The sequence below is a fragment of the Cupressus sempervirens genome, chromosome 1 (assembly GCF_028749045.1).
Source record: "Cupressus sempervirens isolate cs-2001-9-10 chromosome 1, ASM2874904v1, whole genome shotgun sequence".
NCBI classification, from domain to species: domain Eukaryota; kingdom Viridiplantae; phylum Streptophyta; class Pinopsida; order Cupressales; family Cupressaceae; genus Cupressus; species Cupressus sempervirens.
This window is the reverse complement of record NC_143118.1, coordinates 229,938,699-229,951,476: the sequence shown is the minus strand read 5'-3', so window position 1 is coordinate 229,951,476 and position 12,778 is coordinate 229,938,699.

Genomic DNA, 12,778 nt, shown 5'->3' with positions numbered 1-12,778 from the left:
TTCATTATTTGTCCTTTTTTGAAGAGGATGATAATTCATTAATTCATCCTCATAATCAAATGTTGTACATTGAAGTTATGATACATCAAAAATGTGTTTATTGTGTGCTCATAGAAAACAAAGCTCATCTAAACATGTGTTCTACTACTTTTCTCAAACAATTGGGTTATTTTAAAGAGTATATTGATCCTTTCCATAAAATAACCATCAAGGCATGTGATGAAATTGTGTGTAAATCCATAGGTCTTGTTGTGTTGCCACTTCAAGTTGGTTCAATAGAAAGAGATGTTACTTGTCAGGTCCTTGACATTCCATTAGAATACAATATCTTGTTAGGGAGATCATGGATACATGTAATGCAAGTTGTGCCTTCAACATACCATCAATGGTAATATTAGTTACACCTATAACATGCTAAAATATACTCAAAGCTTTGTACCTACTAATAGAGAATCCACAAATCATCATGTCAATAAGCTAAAAGAAATGGAGAAGTCACTCAAATTGACATATACTACAATGTGCGAATATCACATTGAACTAGTTCTATCATTGACATCTCTTCCTAAATCTCCTCACCAATATGGGAGACCAACTATGAAGAGACCTTTTGTTATATCACCTCAAATTAAATTAAATGGCACCTTTGTCAAATCTACTATACCTTTGGAAGAGGAAGATGAAAATAGGGCTATTGATGTATGGTTATATAAAGAAGAAATTCTAACTGATCTCACAAGCCAGACTCGTGAGATGACTTTAGAAAAGTATGGCTTAGGTCTTAAGTTGATGAAACATCTTGGTTAAAAAGGAAATGGTCCAATTAGATGTAATAAAAATGGCTTAATTGATCCAATTAAAGAAACCTCTATAAATCCTTAGGATACAATAGGCTTAGGATTCAAGAAAATTTCTTTTCATCTTGGGATAAACAATTGTATACTAGAATCTTATAGTTCTTCTAAATCTAAGTCATAAACTGAATTAGATAATCAAGCAGAAAGTTTTGATGATGAGGATACTTTTCCTTATTCTATTTTGATAGACATAGCTAAATTCTTTGCTCAACCAGATGACTTTGTACCATGTGTTAGTACTATTGAAATTGATATTGATTCATTTGATAATATTGTTCATACTCCTCATATTCAATAAGAACAAGGAGAGTCCAGTCATACTATAGTTCTTCAAGGACTCTGTGAAAACCAAGATGATAATGGAAGTGGAGAATGGTTTCTCATAACTATTGGGGAATTCTATAGTATGACTCCATGCAGCATAGATTCTCGAGAGTATAAATTTTATTATCTCTTCGAGGAAACTTTAGACAAGGCTATAGATCAAGTTTATATACATGAAAATCAACTTGAAATAGATGAACAACCTATGGTCTGGTTGAATGAGTCTCATCCTATTAGTGTTGAGTGTCTTCAATTAATATCATTAGAACCCAAAGAAATTTGAACATACCTTTGGAAAAAATTTCTTTAGGTCTCAAATTACTTGTTCACACATTTCATGAATATACTATGAATTCCATTGAACCTATCACTTCTCTTTCACTCACTTATCCTAAGTTAATAGACTGGAATTCCAATGATACATCTAGTGAAGTTCGAATATTCTAGAATGACTATGCTCTTGCTTGCTATCTAAATGTTGTTAAAGTAGCAACATGTTCCACCAGTGAACAAAGTGTCAATATGAATGAATAAGACATCCAATATCTTAGTCATACAATCAAAGGAAAAAAAGAATAGATGTTCTGATGGTGAAAACCGCATTGTGGTACTATTAGAACCAAAAATAGTAAAAATAAGACATATCCAAAGGTGAAAACCTCTCTAAGGTGCCTAAGGATGAAATATTTGATATGCTTCCAAGTCATTTTTAGGAGAGATCATCAATGTTGATAGAGCCAACACAACCAATCAACTTGGGAATAATAGAACATCCTCATATAATACACATTGTACAATCTTTATCTATAGAAGAAAAAAAGTAATTTGTTTCTTTCTTTCAAGGAAAAAGAAAACTTTTGCATGGACTTATTCAAATATGCTAGGCTTAGATCTTGACCTCATAATGTATCATTTATCTATTACTTCAAAATTAAAATCGATCAAATAGAAGCTTATGAAGATGCATCCTCATGTAACACTACTTTGTAAAGTTGAACTAGAAAAGATTTTAAAATTTGGTTTCATTCATGCTATCCATTATATTGGGTGGATCTCAAACATTGTTCCATTCTCCAAACATGATAAGTCTATTTGAGTTTATATAGATTTTCAAGATATAAAATTAGCATGTCCAAAGAATTATTTTCCACTTCCCAATATTGACATGATAGTCGACATGATAATAGGATATGAGATGTAATCACTTATGGATGGTTTTTCTAGCTATAATTAGATTAAAATTGCACCAGAAGACTAGGAGAAAATTGCTTTCACTTATGCATGGGGTACTTTCTATTGGAATGTCATGCCATTTGGTCTAAAAAAATTTGGAGCCACATATCAAAGGGTGGTAATAAAAAAATTTCATGACATGATGCATAAAACAATGGAGGATTATGTTAATGACTCCTTGGTTAAGAGTACACAATGTCATACTCATCTTCAAGATTTGAGTCCAATCTTGGATCGTATGGAGAAATTTAATCTTCAATTAAACCCTAAGAAATGTGCATTTGGGGTCAAATTAGGGAAATTACTTGGCTATATTGTATCTAAAAAAGGAATTGAGGTAGACCCATAAAAAGTTCAAGCAGTCATAGAAATGCCTCCACCCCGCAATACTAGTCAAATGAGGGGGTTGCAAGGAAGACTTCAATACATTCACAAATTTATTTCATAGTTGGTGGATAGGTCACAAACTTTTGCTAAGACTCTGCATAAATGTTTAAAATATGACTACAACAAAGATTATGATAAGAGTTTAATACAGATAAAATAATATATTGCTAATCCATCAATCCTAATGCCTCCCATTAATGGGAAGCCTCTCATTTTGTATATCTAAGTAATAGAGTCATCTATTGGTATCTTGATAGCTTAGGAGAACAATGATAATAAGGAATGAGCTATCTATTATCTTAGTTACACATTCATTTATTATGAAATGAACTATAAGATTATTGAAAAAGCTTGGTTGGTGGTTGTCTTTACTTCTCAAAATTTGAGGCACTACATGCTTTCTCACACTACATGATTGGTTGCCAAAATTGATCCATTGAAGTACTTACTTAGCAAGGCAACTCTAACCAGAAGGTTAGCTAAATGGGTCATGATACTAAGTGAGTTTGATATTACATATGTTGAAAGAAAGGCTATCAAAGGACATGCAATTTCTAACCAATTAGCAAAAGGACTAGTGCAAAGTCTTCTACCACTGAATATTGAATTCCTTGATGAATCTCTTTTAATGATAACACATCAAATATGGGTGATGTTATTTGACGAGTTCTTCACACAACAAGGATCCAATGCTAGGCTCTTATTCATAACATCATAGAAGTATTTATTTCCTAAGGTGTACAATATTATATTACCTTTTACAAATAATATTGTAGAATATGAAGCCTTAATCAATTCCATGAAGATATAGTCAAATGGAGAGTAGATGAATTTAATATCTTGGGTGATTCAAAACTGGTAATCAATTAGGTCAATGATGTTTATTAAATAAAATATGAGAAGCTAACACCTTATAAAAGAATGGTCGATGACTTAAAGAAATACTTTTCATATATCACTTCTCAACAAGTTCTGTAGGTAGATAATAAGGTGGCCTATGCAATGGTACTCTCGCTTCTATGCTACAAATGCCTGAGAATGATTTTGGATACAAATTCCTAGTGGAGACATTAATTTACTCTGCTTATAATTCACCTAAATCTCAAATGATTTGTTCTACTTTAGGACGTAATTCATCCCACTACCATCATATCTATTCTTACCTATGTGACCAAATAATTTTGGATAATTTAACCCAAAATGAAAAATGTCACCTAATCCATAGTACATCATGGTATGTCATCATTGCAAATGACTTATTTAGGAGATGTTTTGACAGAACACTTCTTAGGTGTCTAGAACTTGATGAGCCAAAATGTGCATTAATCAATGTATATGAAGGCATTTTCAGATCTCACTCTAATGGCTTGACACTATGCGTAAACTTATCAGAGCTAGTTACTATTGGCCAAATATGGAAAAAGAAGCAATTATATTTTCCAAGTCTTGTAAATAGTGTCAACTACATGGAAATATGATTCATGCTCTAGCAAAGGAACTCATTCCTTTTGTTACACTTTGGCCATCTCAACAATGGGCCTTTGATCTAATGGTTCATATTCATCTATCTTCTTCAAATGGACACAAGTTCATTATCATAGCTCCAGACTACTTCACCAAACAGGTGGAAGTAGTCCCTCTTTCTTAGGCTAATGGTAAATGGTAGCTCTATCCATTCTTAATTACATCATATGTAGGTATGGTGTGCCATCCTCCATCATTAGTGACAATGGGGGACAGTTTATAAACAAGGATCTCAAAGAGTTGTGCTCAAAGTTTAGAATCAAGCAATATTGGTCTTCTATTTATTATCCTTAGGGTAATGGACAAGTGGAAGCATCCAACAAGCCTATTTTTAGATCTTACATTGCACAATCAACAAATATGGAAGGGACTAGCACCTTTAGATCAATCTAGCTCTATGGGCTTATAGAACAAGTATCAGAACTCCTATAAGAACAATGCCCATTGTTTTGGTATATGGAGTGGATGTTGTGCTTCCTATTGAGGTTGAGATTCCTACTTTGAGAATCTCTTTAAAAGGCCTCATTAATGATGACGATTATACAATATCTTGGCTTCAAGAGCTAGAATTTCTAGATGAACCTCAACAAGTGTTGTATGATCATCTCTAAGCTTATCAAAAGTGTATGTCTAAAAGGTACAACAAGAAAGTCAAACCATGTGACTTCCAAGTTAGTGACCTCATCCTGAGGGAAAACCCTAAGAATCAACAACAATAGATACAGAAAGGGAAGTTTGAGCCCAACTGGCTTGGTCCATACATAGTTATTATAGTGTTTGGATTTGGTGCTTATCAACTCTCAACAAGTTAAGGAGAATCACTCAAGATCTAATCAACACTCTCCATTTGAAGTGATTCTACTGTTGACATATTTTCAAAAATCTCTTTGTACATACTCCTAAAAAAATCTATTATCTTGGTGAAAACCTAGCAATAGGCACCTTGGAATAACAAAAAAACTAAAAAATACAAAAATACAAAATATTAAAAAATTGAAAAATACAAAAAAAAAATGAAAAAGAACAAAAGTTTCATTGATGAAAACTTGGCAAATAGGCAGCATGTAGCAAAAATAGAATTTCTACCAAGTAGGTGAAAAACCTGGTAAACATGCACTTCTTGTTTCAAATGCTACATCTTATAGTGCATCTTCTGGCTCTAGTATAGTTGCTTTCCTACAATAGTTGGTTGCTTTTTCTCGTGCATCCATGGATTGAATCTAGTCATAGTCTCTGGGGAAACACCTTATAGTGTTATAAAAAAACCTCTCTCACGTCAGTCACCGGTTGTTCTAACTACATCTATCTACTATTGCTTTCTTTACTATTAAGATTCCTCTTGAAGAAGATCTCTCTCATTTAGTCACCACTTGTTCTAACTGCATCTTTCTACTATTGCTTACTTTACTATTGAGGTTCCTCTCAAAGAAGATCTATCTCGTGTCAATCACCAATTTTTTTAACTACGTCTATTTACTATCGCTTAAGTTCCCACTGAGATTCTTCTCAATCAAGATTTCTCTATGATGTTAGTTACCATTTGTCCTAATTGATTCTATCAACTGTCATCATCCTACTGAAGAGATTTCTTAAACATTTGTTCAGAACATCAATACTTGAAATCAATCCTATAACAATGACATTGAAATGGAAACATTGACATTGTTTGTGCTAAGCTGAGGTTTTCTTTTTTTCTTTTGCTTTTGTTTTATTTTTTCCCTTTGAGAAACTCAAGGATCTCTCTTCTAAATAGAGAAGCAAGGACTGGGGGCATGATCTATTCTTTTCTTTCTTTTTGCTGGTTTAGTTCCAATAATCTAAAACATAAATATAAAAGGAATGCCCACCATAAGAGCATCTATCTCATATTGGATGGCCATGTGCACCTCAAATCATTTTATATGGATACTTTAGTGATTTTGGTTATACTCCTTGACTATTTGAGTAAATTCTCTATGCTACATTACATACTAATACTCGTCTTGCTAGGTGAACATATGGGTCACTGCGAGTATACTTAATACAATTCTATCTCAAGTTACAAATTCAAGGGTCATTGTAGAAAGAATCTTTATTGAATACCTAGCATAAGAAGGATCTCTCATGGATCTGGTGTTTTTTCATGAAAGAAACATTTAGGTAATCCTAATGTTTATACTTTGATGCTTATGTTAGCTTGGTACATTAAAAGGGACAAATGTTCTAGTCATTCTAGCTTCATGTGCCTTAATGCTTACATTTAATCCTAACAAAACTAAGACACATGTCATATTCACATTCTCATGATTGCAATGTCAGTGTGAATTGTATGGCATTTGTGGGTATAGCTAAACACTTGGTGATGATAATTTTATGAGTTTAGTGGGATACGTCTAGGATAGGGTTACATTTCATACTTCACATGCATAAGATTACATTTCGATCACTACTTTACCTGCATCCTTCAACTTGAGAGGTCACTGATTTCTTCAATGTATCACATTTCATCTTAACTAAAAAAGTTATTGATTAATAACCCCTTTGGCATATTAGATAGCCCTAAATCATTTTTGGGATCAAAATTAAAATTTGACAGACTTAAATAGCTCAAAAACACATTTTAAAATTTTGGGACTGACACAACTGAATGCTTGTGCAGTTCCACTTATTGATACTTTGTGACTTTGCGAATATTTTTAAATGACACAATTACTTCAAAAAATTTAATATTTTTGGAAAAGTCAACTCTAGTCAACTCTAGTAAAATCTGGTCAACCATGGTCAATTAGACCTTTAACTTTCTTTGAATCAATTTCATTCTCAGGTGTCATCTTTCAACTTTTCTCCAGAGGAGGCAGGATGATGATTACATCATTGAACATCTGTAATGCCCCGCCAAGGGATCCAAAGAATTAATCTAAAATATCATTAAGTTTGTCAAAAAAAAAAAATTTTAAACATGAAAGATAAAACATACATAACATAGTAGCGAAAGCAATCACAATATCCAACTAAAAGTAAACATAACATTCATACATGACAGGTTACATTCTTTAAAGATCCCTTAACATTGAATCACATCTAACATAACTAAATTAGTTTCCAGCTAATACTACATCCACATGAAATAATAATGAAAAGTCCAACATTCTTAAACAATATACAAGTGTCTTTTTAGTAATTACATTTTAGTTTAACTCAATCATCCACTGTACATGTCTCAGGGTATGAAAGGCTTGAAAGAATATACATCCATGTAAATTAAGTACATCATCATCCAATATTAATCCATGATGCAACTAAAGTAAATGAAACCACATGTCATACATGATACATCATCACAAAGATATAAACATCCACTATAAAAGATAACTATATATCACAAACATAAATAACTAAGTGCATGGTTCCTCCCAATCGTAAATAGCATCATTAGACCATCGTGGATCCTAGCCATCCCTCTGTGCGTAACATCCCAAGTCACCGAAGAGATCATCGGTATTAACATAGTAGGAATGTCACACCTAAACATACTACATCATATGCAGAAAGTAATCTAACATGCAAAGTAAAGCATAAGATAACATCATCTAACATATGCAAATCATCAATGTAAGGATACATGTCCACCATCATAATCCACAAACAGAAAATAGATTCCAACAAGAGAATGCATCAGCCATGGTGTCTCGTACAGATCTCAATTAATAAGAGTGGAAAAACACTACCACCCGATCATGTGGAACCTAAATGGTCCACTCCCACCATGCTGAGGAGATAATCTAAAGTCCCAAACAGGTTATCAAATCACAAAGTACAAATACTCGCTAAATCTAGGAATCCTAAAAGTATACTAACTCAAAGGTTACAATCACAAAGCCGAATCTAATACTAGAGGAACAACAATGACATGTAGGAAACCTACTCTGTAAGTGAGAAAGTGTCATTGCATATATCATGTAGAAGTTACCCTGGCAATTAGCTTAGGACTCCATGGGTCTCTATTGATCCTTATGTGGCCACTAGTATCCTCTCATACTGACAAGGCATACAATGGAATGCAAGGTCACAACCAAGCGTTCTCTCTACTCCCATCCTAGTCTATACTAGCACTCGAGGCATGGGCGAGAACAAAACAATTAACTTTTTAGGTTCATTTAATCCCCATTTAGTGTAAATGTTATCACTTATTAACAAAACTTACAATGAGTTACCCTGGTAGCCACTTAAGGCCCTGGCCCCCATTGCAAGCCACTTCCTGACACTACAAGTAGATAATCTACCCTAAGCTCATCAAATCATAAAATCACCCCAGCCCTATACAAGTGACTAGAAAGAAATACCAAAAGATAATCCACAATAAGAACATCAAATATCCACAAAAAAAAATCAAATCTCCATGAGCATCTGAAAAGCATCCATAGATAATCATGACCACAACAGTTCTCTATTGACAACTGAAGGTATCACTAATAATCAAAGTATCCATCAATTCTCAATAACCAAAATATATCTCAAAATCATACTGATTGAAGACTCCAAAATGGTCGAGTCAAAACGTGTCACAACATGACATCATCAAGAAATAAATCAACATTTCAGTCCCATCATGGTGACTAGAAAGTAATCCAAGGATAATTGATCAATGACTCAAAAATGGTTAAGTCAAGTGTCTCATGAACATATAACTTAGCTTCACTCAAGAAGATTGATGAGCAACAACAATCAGAAGTACAAACATTTCATAGAGCATTCCATCAGATAACCATGGTTGGGTTTATAAAGATCAGAATCAAAAGACATCATCATGCCATCACATTCACATTACTCCCAAGCCTCTGGTAGACGTCCTATAACTAGTCAACACTAGTCAACCCAAAACCCAAAATAGATAGCATAGAGAAAACACAATGCAAACACATGTTTTGGTTTACTAAAAATACATAGTTGAATTAAGTGTGGAGTTTTCAATTTTCTGTTTGCAAGTATACTTCAAGTGTATAGGATTTAATCATTTGACCTACAAGGCAACCCGTTTATTCCCTCAATAACATTATCCTTCCATTAATTAAAATTACATTCCAAAAATAACTAAAGGATAAATATTTACTCATTAAATCATTTGACACTTAACAAAATCATTCATTTTATTTTACTAAGATCAATGTTACTAATTGAAATAATTCTTCCTTATCATTAATTCAACTTCTCCAAATAAAACCAAAGGATCATATTCTTTTAAATTATAAGAAAGCTAGTTATCAATCTTCGAATAGGAAGATTATAACTTTATTAAAATGATCAATTAAATCAATCAATTAACATAGGTACACAATCCATGACTTTTATATCATTCTAGTAATACTTAATTAAAACTTAATTAAATATTACTAAAATTTAAGTCTCTTGATTAAATCATCACTAACAACCATTAAAATATCTAAAGTCATTAGAATAAGACTTATCAACTTCGATGTAAATACTTAACAACTTCGTTAAAGGAATCATATCAATTAAAAACTCTATTACATAACTTAATTATTAATTAAATTTAATTAACTCTAATTAATTATTTTAATTAATAATTACATAACCATACCAACAACCCAATGAATATCAGTTGATTAATAACTAACTATAATTTGTAAGTTAAAAGTCAACTATAATCCAATTCTCTAATATTAATAGTTCAATAATGACTTGTTATTGTTTAATAACAAGTTATATTGGAAATCTTATTAATAAATCTATAATGACCACCTTCGTCACTCTTTCAAAGAATACTAATGTTTTCTTAACAACCCCGTATTAATGATAATCGTTTAGACCATTATACTATTATTTATTAATAATTTGCTAGACCCAACAAACATTAATAAATAATAAACTCATCAAAATTATAAAAATCGATCTTAGAGAAACCTTACAAAAACTTCATTTGTTAATATTTAACTAAATCTTAGCACAATTAAGGTATATCAATAATTTATTTAATAATACAAAACATATTATTAATAACATAATAATTCAAATTATAGCAATGTTATTAAATGTTATAACAATGACAATGACCACTTGTCTATTAAATCTTAATCCAATATCATTTTAAGTCTCTTGATTTACATCATTATAACAATCATCATTAAATATCTTTTATTAACATAGTATAAACTACCATCTCTTAATTATTTAATATATATTAAATAGTATTTAATATACATTAAATAAAATTAATACTTCAATATTTCTTTCTGATTTAACAATAATTGACAAATTATTATTAAATTGATATATATATATATATATTTAACAATTATCAACATAGCAAGTGTTAAAAATAATTAATGAATATATATATATATATATATATATATATATATATATATACATATATATATATATATATATACATATATATATATATATATATATATATACATATATTAATTGTTGTTATATATATATATATATAAATTAACATATTAAAATATTCACATATGAAATCGATTCTCAAATCGTATCATACCTTTATCAATATTAATATAAAACAGTGTATAGAAAATGCACCCGCAGCTCACAAAATTGTCATCACTGATGAGCGACAGTGTCGTGCACTGATGGCTGCTACCGCAGTCGGCCCCACGACCGTAGTCACAGGTACGATTGCATTAACAGACCGTAGGCCGATGGTTATAAAGGAGGGTGGGGTGGGGTGAAACCTCCGCCCACTATAACATTTGTTATTATTATTATTATTTTTTTTTAATAAATTTTTTTTAAAGAAATGCTTCTCAAAGCGATTCACGTTTTCAAATAACGATTTTTTATAAAACGTTTCTATCAAATGAAATTTTGGATTTTTAAATATAGATAAATTTGAATATTATAAGCAGCATTTGATCTATATATATATATATATATATATATATATATATATATATATATATATATATATATATATATATATACATATATATATATATACATATACATATATATATATATATATACATATATATATATGTATATATATATATATATATATGTGTGTGTGTGTGTGTGTGTGTGTGTGTGTGTGTGTGTGTGTGTGTGTGTGTGTGTGTGTGTATAGATCTGAAAATATATAAACATGTATGTTTCCACAAAGAACATATACATAATATTTAAAGGCTTCCAATTTTAAAGAATTTTCCTATAAAATATTTGTCTCTAAATTATCCAATAATTCTTCTAATGGGTTTGGCTATAAATTTTAAAACCCTTTTTAAATCTATTTCTCAATTCGATTCTAATTCGAACCCAAACTTGATTTAGAACTAATTTCCTTCTTAAATTGAAATTAGGGTTTTCTATTGTTTTCTTTGTGTTCAAATAAAAATTAACATATATATATATATATATATATATATATATATATATATATATATATATATATTCTAATTTCAAGATTGAAGATTCAATCACAGAGAATATTCAAACATATATAACAGACACGATAAAGATAGGAAGAGAAAGAGTGCAAATAGATTATGTGAAAATCACGAGTGCATCTAGACACTAATGCTAATTTTTCATGCCTCAGAAGTCCATAGAAAAATCCCTTCCTTCTCTAACATTCACAATTTCTCCAAGAATCAAACCAACCGAAAACCTCCAAGTGACTAGAAGTGCTTGTAGAAGCATATGAGCATGTAGAAGCATATGAGCTTCTCAAATGCATGAAAGCTTTTAAGCTTGCTCAAACACACTAGGAGAGCCTCTATTTAAAGGCCTCTAAGATGCATCTAGAATATCTCTAGAAACAACCAGAATGTTTTGACAACTAAGCACGAGCTTTTCTCTAACCTTCTAGATGAGTCATAAGGTTGTAGACACCATGTGCTTAATTTGTGCGCCAACTCCTGTGTTTTTGACAACACGTGCATACTTAGAGTGCAAACTTATGTGTTGTCTACATGACAACTCTCGAGAATTCGCAAACTCCTATGTGAACAAATATTAAAATAATGCACATTAATTAATTAATAAAATATTTACTTTACTCTTTCTAATTTAATTTATTTATTCTTTTTAAATCTCATGCACTAACTTGAATAATTCCACTTATTTTATCTTAATATATTTATATTTTAATCACATGCACACATCATGCAATCCATAATCTTTAATAATTTTAATATCTTTTCCACTTTTAAATTTATTTTCGAAACTTAATTGATAAATATTTATTAACTTAAATAAATATTATCAGATTCCAACTTTAAAATTATAATTTTTATCTTCAAATTTTAATTATTTTATTTAATTAATTTCCCAATTAATTAAATAAAATAAATATTAAAATATTATATTAATTTTCCATTAAATTAAACCATTAATTAAATCTTTTGATTAGGCTTAATTAATAAAAAATACACCAAAGACTCACAAGGTAAAAAATGAAAACCCATCATAGCTAGAATATATACAAAATC